The sequence below is a fragment of the Trachypithecus francoisi genome, unplaced genomic scaffold (genome assembly GCF_009764315.1).
Source record: "Trachypithecus francoisi isolate TF-2019V2 unplaced genomic scaffold, Tfra_2.0 Lachesis_group14, whole genome shotgun sequence".
Lineage (NCBI taxonomy): Eukaryota > Metazoa > Chordata > Mammalia > Primates > Cercopithecidae > Trachypithecus > Trachypithecus francoisi.
The window spans coordinates 3,238,049-3,261,185 of record NW_022681459.1 but is presented as its reverse complement, the minus strand read 5'-3'; positions in this window follow the sequence as shown (position 1 = coordinate 3,261,185).

Sequence of the window (23,137 nt, the reverse complement as noted above, 5' to 3'; positions counted from 1 at the left end):
GAGGTAACGAATATATTTTATAAACTTTTGACAAACATACTTTCATAACAGCATGTACACCTGTGATGTTTCATATCTGCAACTTGGCAAAATACCAAAGACGAGCAAACTTTTTTATTGTCCATATCTGGTGTTCTGGTGTTTGGGTAAGAATGTAATGATGATATTCATAAATCACAAAGTACATACTTATTTCATCACATTTAATTTTCTTATCTTTTTAAAGACAATTAACTAATTATGCTCTTATAATTAAAATTTTCAAATAATTTGTGCTTATTAACAATGCCAAAACATTCAACTTTTTCTCATTGTTCTTATTTGAATTTGACTTATACTTTATTCTGCAAGTCAGTGGAAAATAGAATTGTTAAGTTTTTCAAGCTCAAATTTTAAAATTAGCCATAAATTTTGCATACTATGATCAAATATTGTAATGAGGTCACAATTGGTAATGTCATTTCAGAATATACTAAACATATTTTAATTGAATCACATAAAGTTGTCATGTATATAATGCTCCTCATTATCTGAAAGTAATATCTAGATTCATAAAATGTTTATTAAACTCTTTCTTTAAAGTGTTTAATTCTGGGATATTATAAAGAACACAGAAAATAGTAAAATCGAGACTATACCTAGATCTGTAATGGCCAGAAAGTAGTTTCTATTAGTCTTATTTTGAGATTATTTATATGTGTATTGTCTCCTTCACAGTCATGCAAAAATTCTCATTTTCCTATTCTGTCTCATATTATATTGGAATGCCATTTTGTTACATATTTCAAAGGCATTTTCTTTTGATATTAAAGAACATTCTCCCTAAAATTTTAAAACTGTAAACTTCAATATTTTGTAAAAAGTAAAATTCACAAACTTGCATTGATTTTTGTAACTTTGATTAAAATATCAGCTTTCAACAATTCAAATCAAATAATTTTGAATGATACAAATGGAAAGTTATTGTATTTCCTACCCAAAACCAAACTTTACTTCAGTCTGAGTCTCTTTGGTTATTTGCTCATTCATTCATTCATTCATTCATTCATTTATTCATTCAGAGATGGAGACTTGCCGGGTAAAAATTCTACTTTGTAATCTTCCTTCTTAATCAGTCATTCTAATCACATTATCATAGTGTTGTCCTTCATAATCTTTCTATCCAGGCTTAAAAACACTATTTGTTTTTTTCAGTCCTTCAGTTGCCCAGGCTGGCCTTCCACCTCAGCTTCCCAAGTAGCTGGGATTACAGACATGCACCACTATAGCTGGCTAGAGCTTCTACTGTTGCTTTTTTTTTTTTTTTTTTTGAGAGAATGTTGCTCTGTTAGCCAGGCTGGAGTGCAATAGCGCAATCTTGGCTCACTGAAGCATTCCCCCGCCCCAAGTTCAAGCGATCCTCATGCCTCAGCTTCCTGAGTAGCTGGGATTACAGGCATGCTCCACCACACCCAGCTGATTTTTGTATTTTTAGTAGAGACGGAGTGTCATCATGTTATCCAGGCTGGTCTTGTACTCCTGACCTCAAGTGATCTGCCTGACTTGGCCTTCCAAAATGTTTTGCTTATCTTTTAAAGTGCATTTTAAAAAATTTTGGATATCTTAACATCACTTACCATCTTCATCGTGCCTCAACAATTTTTGTAAAATTAATATCTTTTTTCAAGATATTACATCTTTAGATAGATCAAAAAAAACTATCATATACAGTCTTAGAATTCTTTCAAATTATTTTATCACTTCTTTGGGTCCAGTTGAGGCCTCTTGATAGCAAATTCAAATTATGGGCTGCACATGACATGAAGAATGTCTCAGAATTATCGGCCAAAATTCTACTTTGTGATTTTACTTTTAATCAATCATTCTAATAACATTATCATAGTGTTGTCCTTCATAATCTTTCTATCCAAGGCTTAAAAACACTTTGTTTTTTTCAGTCCTTCACTGAAGTCAAAACCATGCATTTTAAAAAAACCATCAGGTGTAAAATCAGTGAAAGACACATTAATTTTAACATCCTTGTTTGCTTCCTCTGATAATTGAATTATCTACAGGTAATGTCATTTTCAGCTCAGATTTCTTCTCTTGTACAATCTAGTTGAATAATAAATAGTATTTACTTATAATTTTTGTATAAAATTTCTTCTCTCACTTTACTATCTATTAAGTTAATAATTTGATTTTGATTTATTCATTCTGAGTAGTGATAATATTTTATTATTTTAATGCATCTTATATTTTCGCTGTTTTGGTCTCAATTTCAAAATGATTTCTACCAGAAAATTTATATTATTTTCTATAATTACTGTGTTGTTTGTGCCTTGTAAAGAACTATTATGATTGGCTAATTATTTGCCACATAATATATTCTTTAAGAACATCACATTTTGTATTAGGATTTATTTATATTTATTTAACACCATTATTCATTTGCTGTCTATTCAATTCCTTTTTTCAGAGTAGTCATTAAATGTGTTTTTTTTTTTCCTGTGTAAGTGAAGTTTTGTATTGTTTTAACTGGAAATCAAAATGTTTCCAGTAACAGCTTTTTACACAACTGATTTCAAAAATTGATTGTGAAATATGTAACAGTAACCCAAACTCTAACTTCTGTACTTTTTTCTTTATGGGAATTAATTTTGTTGTATAGTTAAATAATAAATTTTCAACCATGTTCATTTCCATAGAAAATTTCAAACTTTTGAGTCAGATTGTGTGTAGCTACAATCATTCTCATGCTGGAAGAGGAATGCCACAGCCATTTTCCAGACTTGTGATCTCATAAACATAGAAAAACTGAGGTGTTGTTTTTTTCTCAATTTCTTGTTTTCATGAATTTAACTTGTCTTCTAAATACCACGCCAGCGTTGCATTTGTTGCAAATCTGATATAATTTTTTTCTCAATTTTATTGTTTTGATCAGTAATCAATCTTTATTGACATGTTAGAAATAATAGGAATTTATTTAACCTGTTTCAGTTTTGCACCTGATAAGAACAATTGCATGATTCATCTCATTGCTTTGATCAGAAATTATAACTTTTGAATATAAAAAACTTCATAACGTTCTGTTTATAATTTTTTTTTTTGTATAAATCATGCTCTACCAAAGTCTACTTCCTTTAATTATCTTTTCTTTTTAAACATTTAGGCAATCATCTTCTTTGAAGATTTTCTATTTCTTTTATCTTTTCAGGTTTTTAAGATATTTGAAAGCTCTGCTTATTTTTTATATTTATTTTAAGTGAGCAACTTGTATTTATTATCATTATTAAAGAGATTAAAAATTAAATGTAATCATATACAAAATTTATTAAATTTAATTTTATTTTTTAATAGAGACAGGGTCTTGCTAACTTGAACCTTGAACTCCTGGGCTCAAGTGGTGCTCCTACTTCAAGCACCCAAGCACTATAGGCCTGTGCCACCGCACCTGGATGAAACTTAACATATTTTAATTAAAAATATTATAAACACATGTAAACATAAAAAATTAAAATTATTTTGTATATGTTAAAATACATTTTTCTTCTAAAATAGTATATCTATTAAAATGTAAAGGAAAACACAGTCAATAAGTATGAACATTTTAATGATAAAATGTTTCAATAAAGCTAAATAATTTTGTTTTTATCTTTTGGGAAATTCAATTATATATAAATTTTTACTCAAAGAGTTTGGAAAGGTGTATTATTATTAGTCATTCTAACATAAGATATTCTAGCATTCAAATAGAATTTAGGTGGAAATATTTTTTAAAAAAGTGCTACTGTCCAACCATATTAATTCTATACCTAGTTAGTTATATACAAATTTTAGAGCAATATAAATTGTAAAATATAGTCAAATATTTCCCAGTAAGTATTACAATTGCAGCAAATACAGCATTAATTTGTAAGTACCTTACACCAATTGAAAGACAAAGAAAAAGAAGAAAATGGTTATTTGGCACTGCTGAGAAAACACATTTTGTAATGCAAGAGTTTACCAAATATGAGTTATCTGAGAAAAAAAATTTGAAAAATTAATTAAATTGTTGAGTTTTTTCTGTGTAACTCCATTATTCAAATCCTCCTAGCATCCCATCCCTGTCTTTGCTAGTAGCACAAACCACAGATCTTGACAACACTGAAATTCAATTGCCTTTGTTTAGAGCAGTGTCTCAGTCTGTTTTCTGCAGCTGCATCTGAGACTGGGTAATTTATAAAAAACGGAGATTTATTTCTCACATGATGGAGGTGGAGAAATTCAAGGGCAAGGGGCTGGCATCTGGTGTGGGTCTTCTTGCTCCATCCCCCCATAGTGTAAGGCGGAAGGGCAAGAGTGGTTAAACACCATGTCCTCACATGGAGAAAAGCAGAACAGAGAGAACCCACTCCCCACTCCTGAAAGTTCTTTTTTTTCTTTTTTTTTTGAGAAAGGATCTCACTCTGTCACCCAGGCTGGATTGCGATGACATGATCACATGATCATGGCTCACTGCATCCTCAACCTACCTAGCTCAAGTGATCCTCCCACTGCACACTCCTAAGTAGCTGGGATTATAGGTATGCACCACCACACCTAACTAATTTATGCAAATCTTATTTATAGTGACATTAATCTATTCATGAGGCCAGAATCCATATGACCTAAACACTTCCTTTTAGGCCCCACCTGACACTGTTGCACTGGGGAATACGTTTTTAACATATGAATTTTGGGGGACGTATTTAGCACATAGTGCCATAATGAGAAATGTTTCTTGGGCTTATTGAAGACGATATTTGGGGGTCACATCTTTTTAGAGCTGAGAGCTGAATCCTGAGAGAAGGAGATGCCCATATCTTCTTTTATAACAATGTAGTGTATGAGTATGTTTGTGGTTTGAAGCACTCTTTAGTGGTGTGAGATGCCCCTTTCTCTGAATCTAAAGTTGGTACTCCCAGTGATCTGCTCCTTTCTAAAACCAGTGACATCTCTATGTATTTTATTTTCTCAGCCTTTCTGTTATCAGCAGTATTACATTGATTACCTCTGTATTCTTGAAAAATCTCATTTTATCATGCTCTTTTCTACTAATCCTATTACCTACTTAATTTTTTTTTCTATAAACTCTTACTCCAAGCCAATGTTATACATGTTCTACCTGACTTCTGTCCTTGGCTCTTCGCTGTTTCTATATGCGCATGTCTTCAACTATTATTTGTAAGAAGATGACCCTCAAAGGTATCCTGAGCTTGAGTATCGTATTTCTAGTTGTCTGTTGAACATCTCTCCCTGAACATCACACAAGTTTCCCAAACGTGGTACTTTCAGAATTGACTGTATCAAGCTCCTCCACATATTTTTAATTGCTGTGAATTTCATATCTGTTAAAGACACTGCAAATAGTCTCCTCACCCTGGTCAAACAACTTGCTCTCATTGTTCTTCATTTAATTTCCTGATGTTGTTGTCTTGCTTTCTTGATTTCTCTTGTATCTGGCCCCTTTTTTCCATTGTCCTCTTTTCTTCATCTTTGTACATAGTGATCATTTACTGATATTGGCTTTCTACCTAAGCAGAACTTATTTTATATAATAACATGATAAAATGTTATAACTTTGACATGCCTGGATAATTCAGTCCTTCATGGCATAACTTTTGAAAATAATTCTTCTAGTACTTGTTGGATAACTAAACTTTTTTATATTACCCCCATTGCTTTTTAAAAATCTTTCAAATAGAACATCACAATATATTGTCAAATAATGAAATGTTTTATTAAGGCAAAACGAAAGTGCAAAATTGATACAACACACACTGCAAATCAAATATTCTTAAAAGGTGTTGCTAAGTTCTTTTTCTGTAAGAGGTCAAATAATAAAGATTTCAGGCTTTGTGGGCTATACAATCCGTCACAGCTACTGAATCCTACTGTTGTAGCACAAAAGCACCCAAAGATAATACCCAGTGAATAAGCATGGTTGCATTCCAGTAAAACTTTATTTATAAACATAAAATTTAAAATTTTATGTAATTGCCATGAGCCACAGAATATTATTCTACTTTGATTTTTTTAAACACTGGAAAGTGTAAAAATTATTCTTTAGCTTGAAGGCTATACAAAAATAAAAATATGCCAAGATTTGACCCATGGACCATAGTTTGCCAATGCCTGCTATAAAAAATAAATTAGTAAAATTAAAGAATCCCAACAATTGAACATCAGTGACATAATTTTACTTTCCCAAGGCATTACAGATTTATTGATTCAGAACAAAAAATTAGCACTGATTATGCCAATAGGTACTGTGTTAGTTTGTTTGGAAAATGTAAAAAGAAACTAGATGCTGTCTTTCCTGTTTTAGAGATCACACTCTATTAGAGGGGAAAGACAATGAAGTAAAACAGTATAAAACAAAATAGTATGTGATAAATGCTACTATTCCAGAAAATTTTAAAAAATCTATAGAGTTCCACAGCAGTGGTTGATTTCGATCGGGAGGGAATAGAAATGTGTCCTGATGATGTTGCTTGAGGTAAGTCTCAAGAGTGGGTAAACCATGATTGACAGTGACAACCTGGAATCAGGGAGGGAGGCTGTGTTTTTGATGAAGGAAATAATAAGTTGGGGATGGAGGCTAGGGATACAGACGGCCTCAGTTGAGGGCAGTAGTTCGTGTTGGGAACACATATTTGGGGAGTTACAAGTTTGAAAACGTTGAGATGAGAGCCATTTAGCTTTTATTTTTTTCTGTAAGAAAATTCACTAAAGAAGATTAGGGAAAGAAAGATGTCAAAGATCCCATTTAAAGTTGAATTTCCTTTATGACAGTGACTAATAAAGAATCTCATCTTATTGGGGCAATACTGGAAATTATGAAAATTGAGTTTAGATGTTGCTGTAAAATTTGTCCTTTTAAAATCTATTCAAAACATTGTTTTTAAACAAAATGAAGATTGTAAATTGACCTAGAGTTTAAAATAGTAACTCCTTTTTGTAGTTTTAAAAATTTGCTGAAAAATTATAAAAAAAGCTCTTGAATTTGTTTCAACATCTATCAAACTTCTTATAGCTGCAATTAGGATATTTATGCCAATGTTGCATGTAATCAATGCTACACTGAACAATCACTTAATTTCTATCTGACTGTTTTAGTCTGCTCAGGCTGCCACAACAAAATACTGTAGACTGGGTGGCTTAAACAACAGTAGTTTTTCCTCACAATTCTGGAGGCTAAAAGTCCAAGATCAAGGTTATGATGAATTCAGTTTCTGGTGAGGACTCTCTTCCTGACTTGTAGATGGCTGCTCTTGGCTTTAGCCCTCTTCACTACATGTGTTAAGAGAAAGGGAAGAGAAAACTCTCTGGTATCTCTTCTGATAATATTGATCCTGTTGGACTAGGTCTCCACCTGTACAGCCTTCTTAAAGGCTCCGTTTTCAATACAGCCATGCTGGGGCTTAGGGCTTCAGGCCATGAATTTGGGGGGAGGGTACAAACATTCAATTGTTGATACTCACCATGTTTTATACCTGCTATGTAATAAATTCTTGTCTAGAATTCAATTTCTACTTTCTTGAAGTTCTGTTAAAAAAAAACAATTCAAATTGATTGTGAATTGACTAAGTGCACACTGATAACTACGTGAATCAATAATTCTTCCCTTCTTCTTAATTGTACTGTGCATTTTTATCTCTTCTTTTAAATTGATATTACAAAAGAAAATTTGTCAATTTACACATATATGAGTTTAAAGACAAAATCAGAGGCCATGGAAAAGAAAATCATGACAGGAGGTAAAAACTGAATTGCATTGTAGGATTTGAACGTCTCTTGCTAATCCATGGCATTTCAGAATTACATGTAATGCTATTTTAGAGTAGTTGTTTGACAAGGGCATTAGGAAGAAACAACACTCCCTCCTGATTTAAATAACATTCTTGTTTCACATTTAAAATTTATATGTGCTTTTTAAATTCTTCTGAGGAAAAATTGCAGGCAACTTCTTTGACATTTAATTATTGCTTGTCTATTATATGCATTCTTGCAATGGTGCCCAGGTCAAGAGAATTAATGTACACACTTTCCAAAGAGATCTTATTGTTTAATTTCTAAGGATTAGTAACAGAACAAAGATAAATAAAGAATATTATTTATTTTTATCTATCTGATATTAATTATACCAGCACACATTTCATAATTCCAGCCATGTTATAAAATGTAATAGTGAGTCTTTGCTACAATAAGTTGTTTTCTAAAATTTTTGCTATCAATTAAAAAGAATCAATTCTTGTTTAAAAGAAGGAAAATAAAAAAGGTAGAAAAGATAAATTCTTTCTTTAAAACATAATTTATGTATTTTTATCAGAAGTTCTCTCATTTCATTTAAATTTTGCTTACTATTTTCTATTCAGAAGAGAAAATCATTCCTTCAAAATGTTTGACAATGGCTAGACATAAAGAAAAACTAAGTTTCTTCAAATACTCAAATGCGAGGATTAACATTTGATATTGTTGATATGAATCTGATTATTTGGTATTACCAGATAAAATCCTATGATTACTCTCTTGACACTTTTATTTATTTGATCATTAAAGCCCCTAAGTGGACTTTGTTGAAACCTCCAAATAAATAAGGAGCATTTCTTACTGCTGCTGTTGATATCAGGTTTACATGATAAATATATAGTTGATAGCCAATAGCATTTGAAAATATCCAGAGCTATATTTCAACAAAGGAAAGCTTTAATAATGTATCTATTTAATCACAGTTCTCAAATCACATTAAACGTAGAGGGGGGACAATAAACACAAGTTAAATAACAGAAAAATGAAAACGAGATTATTTTGAGAACTCTCTAAATTGCTAGGGGAAAAGTTTCTTAATGTGCCATTTTAATATTCAGATTCATGGAAGGTATTTTTCTGTTGAAGAAGTGATCTGAACTTTAAGCTCAAATCCATTATTCATGGATAGTTTAAAAGACACAGTAAAGTTTATTTTCAAATGTTTTTCTGAAGTCTTAGAAGGTAAAGTTTTTGAAAATTTATTTGCTTTTTATTTATCATTCATGTATTCATTTTATATGGGTCAAATTTATTATAAATTAATGTCATTTTTAATATTCTCTATATGTTTGTAGTACTTTGGAGATTTTTCTATAATTAACATGTCTAATACATTTTACCTGTCTTTGAGCATAATATTCAAATTGCAAGATATTTTATAGGTTTTAGATATCTATACAACTTATCTTGCTTTATGAAATAATGTTCAATATTGATCAATAATGCAATCTAGCCCTAAACGCCTTTATTACTTAGAAATAAAAGAAGGAAAATAAATATTCAACTCACAAATTTATATTATTAATATTTAGGAGAAAGTGACTAATAAAGATAATAAAAATATCCAGAAAATGTCAAAGAGTAGAATTATAGAACTAAATAAATTGTTAATTGTAAATAAGCAAATTGAAGAGTTGATTTTTAAGTCAGTTAAATACACAGTTGTAGTCAATAAAAAAAGAACAAAAGCAGTTCCACCACCCCCACTTCCAAATTTTGGAAAATGAGAGGACATGTATTAAAAACTAGAGAGGATAAATGTATACATTAGACAATTTTTTGAAGTGGATGTCTTATGGAAAAATACACATTATTAAAATGAAGCCAGAAAAGAATAAAAACTACATAGAACAATAAGTGTGGAAGAATTTATGTGTATGCTGTTTGTGTGTACATACACACACACACAGGCTTCCAAATTGCTTCTCCAAAACTAGCATTAAACCTAATATCAAAACTTGCCAAACACCATACAAATGAGAAAACAGCCTCAACAATCATACTTACAGATAATAGAATAACCCTAAATTCTTTGGACCTCAACATAAATTTTACTTCTTAAAGCATTTCCTGCGATAACTGGTTGTATCTCCTTGTAAATATGTTTTTTAAAAAGCATTATCTCAAGTACGTAAAAGTAAATGAGGACTGACACAGTGGCTCACACCTGTAATCCCAGCACTTTGGGAGGCCGAGGAGGGCAGATCACCTGAGGTAAGGGGTTCGAGACCAGTCTGACCAACATGGCGAAACCCTCTGCCTACTAAAAATACAAACATTAGCTGGGTGTGGTGGGAGGCGCCTGTAATCCCAGCTGCTTGAGAGGCTGAGGCATGAGAATTGCTTGAACCTCTGAGGTGGAGGTTGCAGTGAGCAGAGATCGTGTCGCTACACTCCAGCCTGGGACATAGAGGGAGACTCTGTCTCCAAAAATAAATAAATAAGTAAAAATAAAAAAGAAAAAATAAATAAGTATACAAAAATTAATATACTTATACATGTAAACATTTAAAACACATATGGAACATATAAAGCATATAATGTACCTATGCATATGTATGAGAAATGAAAATACTAATATTTGATTTCTGTGTAAGCTGGGATTATAGGTGATTTCACCTTTTATGTTTGCTTGAAATTCCTTGTACTTTTAATTTATTTCTGTTATTATTATAAGCATAAATAAATAATTCATACTTTAATTATGGTGTTCATCTTATAAGAAAATATATCACAGAGTGTTACATGATTTCCAGACAAGTACAGCAACAAAAGTTATTGCACATGATTTGGATTTGACTTTCTTGTTGTTTTGTTTTGCTTCTCTGAGAAAGATTCACTGTTAGCTAGGCCTATGGAAAACTTGGTGCTACTTGTGTGCCTCAGGGTTTCTGAATGGGAGGATGGGAGTCGACTGGGGAGACTGGAATTACCAGTCACCCTAGGGTATGGATGCCAACACAGCAGGCCCTGATCACATCGCCCTCTGGCTGTTCACTGACAGTCACAACCAATAATAGTCTGTTTTCAGTCACCACTAGCTGCTTGGAGAAATAGTCACTAAGAGCTCTTTGATTTCACCCTACTTTGCTCCTGTCTATTTCCATTTTATATGCCATTTTTTTCAGTTTTGTGGATATTACTGTTTTTTATTTAAATTGGTAACAATATATGTGGTAAAATCAAAAGAAATAAAAAGTTAACACATGACATTGTGAAAAGAAAGTTTTCCTCCCAGCCCTGCCTCTGAATCCATCATGTGTCACCTTAGAAGCATGCATGCTTTCCAGTTTCATGTAGATCATTTCAGAGATACTTTCTGCTCAGGCAAGCATGGAAGTATACACGTTCCTGAGAAAACTAATGTTAGCTATATATTGGGGGTTTCCCATATTAGGTCACACAGAATTTCCTGGCTTTTATTAATGACTGCCCATTATTTTATTGCATGTTTACACAGAATGTATTCAATTAGTCTTTTATGAAGGACGTTTAGAAAAATGAACAAAGAATGTGAAAAGGCATCCAGTACCATGAAATATAGGAAAATAAGTCAAACACTGATAATGAGACAAAATATACTGTGTTGATATGGATATACGAATGTGGGGAGGGTCACAGGTACTAACTCTTATGTGTTGTTAGTGAAACATAGAGGTAAAACATTTACAGAAGTTTCGACTGTAGTTAAGATTTTAAACAATCTCAACTTTTGATCTATTTTTAAGAGTAGCTTAGAAATAAACTTACAAATATCTGTAAGGAAGTTTATAAACGATTCCTCAGGGTAGCATAGTTTACAAGACAAATGACTGAAACCATTTCGGTGGTTTTTAGGCTAGATTTGTGGACCAAATTACAGAGCAAGGAAAAGAGAGGGTGAAGAAGACAAGATGACATTCTAGTTAGTCACTTTTACCCTGTAAAAGCATTTCTGGAAAGAGGGCTTGGCAGGGCAAAAAGTTGACATTACAAAAGATACAATTTAGATTAGAATGCAGGAGAAATTTATCTATTTCCTTGAAATCTATCATGAGCTGTCAAACATATATTGACCTCACTAGCTTGGGGGTATGTGCACTTGGCTTTATTCACATCCAGAAAACTAGAAAGTCTTTCCACTGGATACCTTGCAGTTGTATTGGTCACAATATTTAGGGAAAAAAAGGAAGGTCATTAGAATAAGAAAAGCAATTTTGTATAAAAATTAAACCCTCACCTTTGTCATTGGTCTGGCATTGGCAAACCACCCAAATCCCAATGACTCCCACCAAGAAGCCTTATCTCAAAGCAGCTGCCTCCTTATTTTAGGAACCTGCATTCTGCCAAAATAATCACTATCCTAGAATTCCCAAGGAATTTTGTTCCACCTTCTCTTCTTAGGACTTTTGTTACACAGTGCAATGCTAAACTTCTTAGGGTGACAATGTGCCCCTCTCTAAAATGAGGCCTAAATAAACACTAACTTTATGTTTCCAGATCTGATATTCGTTGGTTCTACCATCCTAAGTACTTTTAAAAGGATACGGGTCCTCAGGGAGGGTGGCAGTGACCAACATTCTAAACTCAGGACCTCCTAATTATATCTACTGTATAAGCAGGGCCTAGCTGTACTGAAATATATACCCTAGCGATATTTAAAGCTATCAGTTTCAAAGTATTTTTCTTTTAATTCAAGAATTTGTGTTCGGCATGTGTTCTCGATCATAACCAAACCCAATATGATTACCCCAACTCACTTTCACTTCAGTTTAAGCTCATTCGCTAAATGTTGACCATTTTCATCTGGAAGTCAGCCAACATCTGAAATAAATGACAAACTTGTAAAGCTGTTTCTGAGGGAAAGCTGTATAATTTGGGCAAATTACACAGCAGATACCCACTACTTGGGAACCCAGAGCTAGTTCAGGAGATTTGATAATGCAGTCTCATCTATTTTATGTATATCTCTGTATTTCATTTCCATGTTGGTTGTTTGCTGGCCAAACTTTAAATAGACAGCTAGGTTCAAACCAGCTTTCATTTAATTTTGTGATGTCCCTAGGCAATCTAATTATACTTTCGCAGTTTCAGGCTTTGTAGACTGAAATTTCAGACAATTATTGATGTCATAATAGATCACCATTATGAAACATTCTATGTCAAAGGCAGGACACAGTGTACAGAACACTATAGTAGAGAGAAATTCTCCTCACTCTTCGTAGTAGTCACAAAAGAACTCAAAATGGGAATTAAATTGGTAGCACATATTTAGAAAGAAGATGAGACAGGATAAACAAATTTTTTTTATCTTTCTCCTCATTGTTTTGAAATGAGTTCAAATTGAAGAATAAGTAAAATAGATATCTTGGAGCTCTATCTTTGAGCTTAGAGTTATTATAATAAATAACATTTGTTTTTCATGAAAATCCTATGGATTAATAACATAGTCGTTTATTTCATTCCAGTCTTGGCAATTGACGGTTTTTATTCTGGGAGGGATGTTTGCTGGGTCTTTATACTGTCTACAATCTGGGATCCAAATGAATTTGGCTGCCTGAGTAGACACAATATGTGTCATCCCAATGCGTTGTGCTGACTGTGTATATGAGTGTGTATATTTGACTCTTTGGATGCATATGACATCTGAATACAGACATGTAGCTGAGAAGCAGTGAGAAGATCTCACAGAGTGCAGCAGACAGGGCTGCGTGGCTTTTGGGTGCTTCTCACTAATGTCGCAGTGAGTGTATTTAAATCTGCACAAAATCTCTTTTTTAACTAACACGTTCTTTGAACTATGACCATTTCCACTTCCAATTATTTTGCTTATCTATTTTCTTGCCTCCAAGAACTCTCTGCCTCTTCTTGGCTTCACATTCTTTCAAGTACTGGTTCAAATGGCACTTCCTTAACTCTTACTCTTAAATCTTCAGGTTCAGGAATCCAGGAATCTTCCTCTCTTAATAAAATGCTACATTACATACCACTCATTTGTTATAAATTACCGTAATGAAATGTTACATTACAACCTTTCATCTATGCTACTTACACATTTGTGTGTAATTACACATGTGTGCTCTGACGTGTATGAATGAATATGTATGTGTTTATGTATCTGTATCTCTGAAAAGGCTGTAAGTTGGCAGAGGGATTTCCACCTATTTGCCTTAACCTTGCTACCTGGTAACAGGAAGGAACAAGGCAAGGATCTGTAGCCCAAAATAAAAGATTCAGTTATTCACGGTGTGACTTTCCAGTTTTGCTTCAAATCTTGCAAAACACTACACATCATCGTTTACTCAACTGATACTTATTTAGTCCTTAGTTTGGACCAAGCCTTGCCCTGGATTCTAAGGATATTGCCATGAATAAAACAGTAATACCTATGGGATAATATGTTTTAGTGTAATATATATTAATACAAGCATAATTTTATTTCTCTCTCTCTAAACATTCTTCTAATATTTCTAGAACATTGAGTCAAGTGTATTAAATACAACACTTATATATCCATCAGTAATCATAGGATTCTGTGCTTGGTACTCCTAATATTCCAAAAGTATAAAATATGATCTTTATAATTAAGAGTTTACAATCATGAAAAAAAAACAGAAATACATGAATAAAAAGTTAAATAATCATAGGTTAAAGCTAAATTTTAATAAAATAACAGAATTATGATAATTTAATGATGGCAGTTAGCACTTATAGAGCCTTTACCAAGTGCCAGGCAGTCTTATTTACATACGTTACATTTACTGATCTCTCACAATAACCTTACAGATGCAAATACTCTTTTTTTTTTGAGACGGAGTCTCGCTCTGTCGCCCAGGCTGGAGTGCAGTGGCCTGATCTCAGCTCACTGCAAGCTCCGCCTCCCGGGCTCCCGCCATTCTCCTGCCTCAGCCTCCCGAGTAGGTGGGACTACAGGCGCCGCCACCACGCCCGGCTAATTTTTAGTATTTTTAGTCGAGACGGGGTTTCACCGTGTTAGCCAGGATGCTCTCGATCTCCTGACCTCGTGATCCACCCACATCGGCCTCCCAAAGTGCTGGGATTGTAGGCGTGAGCCACCACGCCTGGCCCAATACTGTTTTAATTCTAACACTTTTCAGTTGAGGAAACTTAAGCACAAAGAGGATAAATCAATTACTGAAGGAGTGCTTATATACTGAAGTTGGGTGTTCATAAATTATATAGTTTTACTAAGTATTGCAGCCCCATTCTGGTGTTGGCTTGGGGAACAGCAGTGTAAGGAAACTTTCCGAGGCAGAACTTTAAGTAGCACAACTATTGTTCATTTTCTTCTAGAAGGAAAGATGGTTAGAGACTTCTAAGAAATGTGATTGGAAAATTGATGACAAGGAGGTCCAAGGAAAAGTTTTGGGGGTGGAATAGGAGATATGAAAATATTGTATTCCATATGATTACTTACTGAGGACACACTCAGGGGACGCAATGACTCATTCTATGTATGTCTGCCCCATGTGGTTTTCCAAGGCCATAAACAGAACAACAATGGTGTTGATACCTGGTAACGGCAACATGGACTTTCACTTACCACAGTCAATATGGTGGCCGCCATTCTGAGTCCCTATCCTTCCAGCAGCAGAGAGCAAAACTGAATCTCTAATATGAAACTAATCTTGGAAGATCAGTGAGCCATCTGACAATAGTTTGATTACACAGGCCCTCTTCCATCAAAGAAGAGGCAATTCTTTGTTTATACTGGAACAGACATTCATTTTACAGCAGTGTGGCAATGGGCTTATGCTTATCCAACCAATTAACTTCACCTTGTTACCCCATTGAATATTGAACTAAATTTTGATAATTGAGTTATGGCACCAGCTTGGTGGCAATAGTTCATGGGGCCGAGGTAATGTTTTTCAGGGTGTTATTGTTTTTTCTAGAATGCTTTTACTGGGATATCTTTGTTTTTTCTCTTAAAGCCTGGTTTAAAGTTTCCAGGGATCAAGAGCTGAAAATTGAAGTAATTTTTTTTACTGCTATGTCTAGTGTTCCACAGTGGAAACATTTGTTTTCTATCTACATAACTGTGGGTTATATTAGTCTTGTTCCCAAGGAAGAAATACTTCTATTAGGGGGCATAGCAATGGTTTCATTAAACAGGGAGTTAACATTGCCAAATTGGCCACCTGCCTTCCTCATGCCAGTGAATCAAGAGGTTTACTTTATTGGTGAGTGATTAATTATGACTGTCAAGGGAAACTTGGGTCACTATTACATAATAGAGGCAAGGAGGACTAAGTCTGAAATGCTGGAGATTTCCCGGAGATCCTATTACCATTTTTATGTCCTGTGATTAAATTCAACAGAATACTACAACTGAATCAGGCAAGTTGGCTACTAATCCAATCTTTTCAGAAATGAAAGTTTAAAATATATAATGCATTGTTGTTAACTATAGTCACCTTACTTTGCTATTAAATATTAGAATTCCTTTCTTCTATCTAACTTTATGTTTGAACCCAATACCTGTATATTTGTTTCCCCCACCACTCCTCCTTTCCAGCTCTGGTATCTGTTCTATCATTCTACTCTCTACCTACATGAGATTAGCTTTTTTAGCTCTCACATATGCATGAGAACATATTTGTCTTTCTGTATCTGACTTATTTCACTTAACATAATGACCTCCGATTTCATCACTATTCCTGCCATGATACAATTTCATTCTTTTTAATGGCTAAATAATATGCCATTGTGAATATATAGCACATTTAAAACAATCCATTCATCCATTGATGACACTTACGTTGATTCCATCTCTCTGTTATTGTAAATGGTATTGCAATAAACATAGGGGTGCAGGTATCCCTTTGATAAACTGGTTTTTTTAATTTTAATAATATCCGGTAGTGGAAATGCCAGATCATATGGTAGTTGTAGTTTTACTTTTTCTTTTTTTGAGAAATCTCCATACTGTTTGCAATAGTGGCTGTACTAATTTACATTCCCACCAAAAGTGCATGAGTCCCATTTTCTCCATAACCTTGCGAGCATGGTTTTTTTCTTTCTTTCTTGTTTTGTCTTTTTAATAATGACCATTCTTTTTTTGAGATGGAGTGTTGCTCTGCCACCCAGGCTGGAGTGCACTGCCTCCTGGGCTCAAGCAATTCTCCTGCCTCAACCTCCTGAGTAGCTGGGGTTTCAGGTGCTTGTCACCTCGCCTGGCTAATTTTTGTATTTTTATTTTTGTATTTTTAATTTTTTTTAGTAAAGATGAGGTTTCACCATGTTGGTCAGTCTGGTCTCGAACTCCTAACCTCAAGTGATCCGCAGGCCTTGGCCTTCCAAAGTGCTGGAATTACAGAAATGAGCCACCGCTGCCGGCCAATAATGACCATTTTAACTGGGGTAAGATGATATCTCGTTTTGGTTTTGATTTGCATATCTTTGATAATTTGTGATGTTGAGCATTTTCTTCATAACTATTGGCCATTTGTGTGTCTTCTTTTGTGAAATGTCCTTTGCCCACCTTTTAATGGGATTGTTTGCTTTCTACTATTGAGTTTCTTGCATATTCTGGATTATCAGTTCCTTGTTAAATGAATAGTTTGCAAATATTTTCTGTGATTCTGTGTGTTATCTCTTCACTTTGTTGATTGTTTCATTTACTGTGCAGAAGCTTTTTGGTTCAATATGGTCTTATTTGGATTTTTTTTTTTAATGTGCTTTTAAGGCCTTAGCCATAAAATCTTTGCCTATAACAATGCCCTGAAGTACTTTTCCTACATTTTTTACTTGTAGTTTTAGAGCTTTCAGTTTTACATTTAAGTTTTTAATCCATTTTGAGTTGATTTATATATACACTGCAAAATAGGAGTCTAGTTTCGTTCTTCTATATATGGATCCGGTTTTCCCTGCATGATATATTTAAGAGAGTGTCCTTCCTTCGATACGTGTTCTTGGCACCTTTGTTGAAGACTAGTTGGCTGTAAATATGTGGATTTATTTCTAGGTTCTCTATTCTATTTCATTATTCTATGTTCTATTTTTACACCAATACCATGCTCTTTGGTTACTATATCCTTGTAATATATTTCGAGGTTAGGTTGTGTGGTGCTTCCAGTTTTGTTCTTTCTGCTCAGAATGGCTTTGGCCATTTTGGGTCTTTCTTAGTTCCATACAAACTTTAGGATGGTTTTATTTATTTCTCTGAAAAATGACAATGGTATTTTGATAGAGATTGCACTGAATCTGTATATTTATTTGGGTAGTATGGTCATTTTAACAATATTAGTTTTTCCAATCCATAAACTTAGGAAGGCTTTCCATCTGTATTTACTGTTCAATTTCTTTCATCGATGTTTTGTAGCTTTCTTTGTAGTGATCTTTTACCTCCTTGGTTAAATTTATTCTTAGGTTTTCCTTTTCTGTAGCTACTACAAATAGAATTGCCTTCTTGATTTTTTTCAGTTAGTTTATCGTTGATGTGTAGAAATGCTACTTATTTTGTATATTGATTTTTAATCCTGTGACTTTACTGAATGTTTTCATCAGATCTAAGAGTTTTTTGGTTGAGTCTTCAGACTTTTCTAATTATAAGATTATGTCATCTGCATAAAGCAACAAATTTACTTCCTTTTTTTGTGGTTGGAGGTCTCATTTCTTTCTCGTCTGATTGCTCCAGCTAGAACGTCTAGTACTACATTTAAAAAGTGTGGTAAAAGTGGACATTGTCTTGCTCTAGTTCTTACAGGAAAGGCTTTCTGTTCCTCCTCATTCAGTATGATGTTAGCCGTGGGTTTGTCATATATGGCCTTTATTATGTTGAAGTATGTTCCTTCTATGCCTAATTTGCTAACAGTTTTTATCATGAAAGGATGCTGAAGTTCATCAAATGCTTTCTTCTGCATCTAATGAAATAATCATATAGTTTTTGTTCTTCATTCTGTTGATGTGATGTATTATCTTTATTGATTTGCATATGTTGAGCCATCCTTGCATCCCTGATATAAATCCTTCTTCATCATAGCATATCAGCTTTTCGATATGCTATTGGATATAGTTTGCTAATATTGTATTGAAGATTTTTGGGTCTGTGGTCTTAAGAGATATTAGCCTGTTTTCTTTATTTGTTACATCACTGTCTGGCTTTAGTATGAGGATAATGTTGGCTTCTTAGACTGAATTAGGGAGTGTTCCTTTCCCTCTCCAATTTTTTTGAAACAGATTGAGAGTATTGATGTCAGATTTTCTTTAATAGTTTGATAGAATCCAGCAGCGAAGCCATCTGGTCATTGGCTTTTCTTTGTTGTGAGACTTTTTAATCACTGATTCAATCTCATTACTTATTATTGGTCTGTTCGTGTATTCTTTTTTTTTTTCTGATTCAATCTTGCTAGGTTGTGTATGTTCAAAAATTTATCCATTTCCGGTAGGCTTTCCAGTTAGGTAGTATCGTTGTCCATAGTAGTCTCTCTGATGATCTTTTGTATTTCTGTTGTTTCAACTGTAATGTCTTTGTATCTGATTTTATTTATTTGGGTCTTTTATTTTTTGTCTTGGTTAGTCTAGCTACAGGTTTATCAGTTTTGTTTATCTTTGCAAAAAAAATCAACTTTTGTTTCATTGATTTCTTGTAATTTTTTTTAGTCTCTATTTTGTTTAGTTCTGCTCTGATATTTATTATTTCTTTCCTTATACTAATTTGGATTTGGTTCATTCTTGCTTTTCTGGTTCCTTGAAGTGAATCATTATTAGACTGTTTATTTCAATATTTCTATTTTTTTGATGTATGCATTTATTATTAGAAACTTTCTTCTTGGTACTGCTTTTGCTGTATCTCATAGGTTTTGGTGTTTTATGTTTCCATCTTTATTTTTTTCAAGAAACTTTTTGATTTCCTCTTAATTTCTTCATTGACTCAATGGCCATTCAGGGACATGTTGTTTAATTTTTATATATTTGTATACTTTCCAAATTTTTCTTGTTACTGATTTATAGTTTTAGTACATTATTATTTGAGAAAATATTCATGTATTTGTATACTTCCAAAATTTTTTATTGTTACTGATTTATAGTTTTATTACAATATTATTTGAGAAAATACTTGACATAGTTTCTATTTTTTAAAAATTTATTGAGACTCTTATTTATGGCTTAACATATCACCTATCCTGGACACTGTTTTATGTACTAAATAGAAAGATGTATATTATGAAGCTGTTGGATGAAATATACTCTGTCTATTAGGCCCATTTGGTGATCTGGAAAAGAGGACTTGAAATGTTCCCAACACAAAGAAATAATAAATATTTAAGGTGATGATACCCTAAATACCCTGACTTGATCATTACAAATTGTATGCATGTAATAAAATATCACATGTACCCCATAAATCCGAACAAATATTTTGTATCAATTTAAAAAGCAGCAGTGAATATTTGGCTGACTCTGACAGATAGGAGACCACAACCAACTAGAGCTTTCTGAGAGCTAAGGAAATATGGATCAACAATGACAGAAGAAAGTCATAAATAGCAGCTACAACCATGTGACCAGTTGCAGAAAAGGGCATTATAATAGCTATGAATGTTCCTTTATTATTTTCACATGGATATTTTTCTGGATACATTAACCATTTTCCTTATTTTCATACTACATGACATGTTACATGTGTATAGATGACTTAATTTCAATTTGATATCTCAGTGTCATTAGAAAGTGTTCAGGATCTGAGTTTTTACCCTACTTGCAAGTTAACAGATTAGCCAGTTCCATAGATAGTAACAGCAGACATGACATACCCGGGTCAGGGACAAAAGACAGGTTATTACTCACAACAATGGCACTAGCCTAAGTAACAGTATTGTGCCCCAATGTTATTCAAGCCCCAATTCTTACAGAATGATGTGTTAAGAACTATGTGTTGCCTGCCCATTGCATTGAAGGCATTGCAGGAAAGTAATACTGATATTAGAAGTCCTAGATCCTATAGAGGAAAATCTTGGCAAACCTGATTACACCCTTGATAAAAACATTTTCTTTCTTACTCTAGAATGATAACCTCTATTTTTATTCCTAGGAGGTAACAATTTCTGTCTTCCAAATGTCCTTAGAAAGACAGTGCAAAGCAAAATAGCTGTTAATGTCTTTGGTGACATGCAGAAATATACAATACTTAAGAAAATTTGCCTCAAGAAAAAATCAATATTAAGTGATGGAATATTGAAAGGGAAGGAGATGTCAGCTAGAAAAAGAGTAAAACCACCCTAAGATTGATAAAGGGACTTGTGTTTTCTTCTGGAGAAAAGTTTATAATGCAATTAATTGACAAAGGAGGTTGCATGGCACTTTTCGTGACTCAAATATTGTCTTTATTTGAATGATGGATATAATGGAGAGAAGTTCATATGTTTGAAAAGTAGGCAAAAGGTTGATGGTGATGTATTTTTCTGTATCAGCTTAGGTTAAGCTGAAAGTACTTTTTGCCGAATGCTCTTCTGGTATGTTTCCTGGTTAGGGCAGTCTGCAAGAGAAATGTGCATAAAATTCAGATGGCAGAAGTAAAGCAGAAGGTGGACCTTCTGAAATTCAGTGTAGGGCACTAGATATTGCTTCTGCTTTCTCGTGTTTGTGTGCATCTGCTAGTTCATCTTGTTGGTATGTGGCAGGAGCCAGGCTGACAAGCCCTCCAGATCCTACTGGATCTTCCATTTCAGAATTTTCAAGTTCTGGAACAGGTACATTAGCAACTCTGTGACAAAGGACACTACATTCTCCTGCAGCTCACTCAGGCTAGATTAGAGGTTGTGAAAATCGGATCTGAATTCTAATTTATCCTCATGAGTTCAGCTTCATCCCAATGAGTCCTAGTTTGTCTCCACTTGATTCTCCTCTATCCAGCATAGCCATCCTTCCCAACTGCTGACTCTGACAACTAACAAGACTTCAGGTACAACAGCCTCTCCATGATCTTCCTCATCAGATCCCACAGTTGTATAAAGGAGTACCTCATAATAAATTCTTTATTCTATATCTCTCCTTCTCATCTGCTTCTGTGATCAAACACCAATGGATCCAAATTCCAAATTCATTTTAACCTAAATTCCTAAAGTACTATTCACAGTAATATTTCTATTACTTAGTTACATTGAATTATTTATAATATTTGTGGATTTTTATCTTTAAATATTTATAACTGTATTACTATCTTTACAGCTTATAAATGGGAGACATTAATCATATTCTGAAATAATTTCATACGTTTTTCCATTGCTCCAAATATAAGTGGATTAAATAAATATTATTCCTCATAAATAAACTAGGCCCTACTGAGGAATAACTAATACGAACGTAAATATATTATTGATTGTAGAAGATCTGACTGTACTAAAATACTATACATTTCTTCTTTTTTTTTTTTTTTGAGACAGAATTTCACTTTTGTTGCCCAGGCTAGAGTGCAATGGCACAATCTCGGCTCACTGCAACCTCTGCCTCCTGGGTTCAAGCGATTCTCCTGACTCAGCCTCTCAAGTAGCTGGGATTACCGGCATGTGCCACAATGCCTGGCTAATTTTTTGCATTTTAGTAGAGATGGGGTTTCACCATGTTGGTCAGGCTGGTCTTGAACTCCTGACCTCAGGGGATCTACCCACCTTGGCCTCTCAAAGTGCTGGGATTACTAGCATGAGCCACTCTGCCCAGCTTAGAAAGAAATTAAGTGTGTTAGAGCATAGAAGAATAAAATAAGAGAGAAAAGAACAGAAAAGAGGAAAGAACACAAAATGAATTAGCAAGGTAAGGAAGAAAAAATTTTGTTTCCCCAAATCTAGAATTGATTGCCTTTCATTCTCTGGGAAAAATCTACATTGAATACACAGAGAAAAATCATTTTCTGTATCAGTCATTGACTACATTAAGTGCATAAGGATTTTTTGGTAAAGTTTACAGACTTACATGGTTGATGATTAAACTAGTTATTAACCACCATTTAATCACTCCTCATATGCTGTCAAGAATTTTCTGTTATTTCAACACAAAGCTTCATCAAAATTAAAAGCTGTTAATAGAACAGTAATTCTTTTTTTGCCTGTACTTTTAGCACATTTATATGCAGCTTTTATATATTTGTCCCTACAATTATATTTTAGTTTATGGAGCACCTTAAGGAAAACCTCTTCAAAACAAAATTGCACAGTTTTCAAGCTTCATGTACTCCACTTAGCCCAAAAAGATGCCAATTTATTTCAGGTGAGACAAAAAAAAGACTTTGCAAAAATCACTAAGTCATAATGATTTTATAGTAGATCTAGGTTAAATGGATCAATAAAACACAATAGCAGGGCAACTTCCTTCCCACCATCTA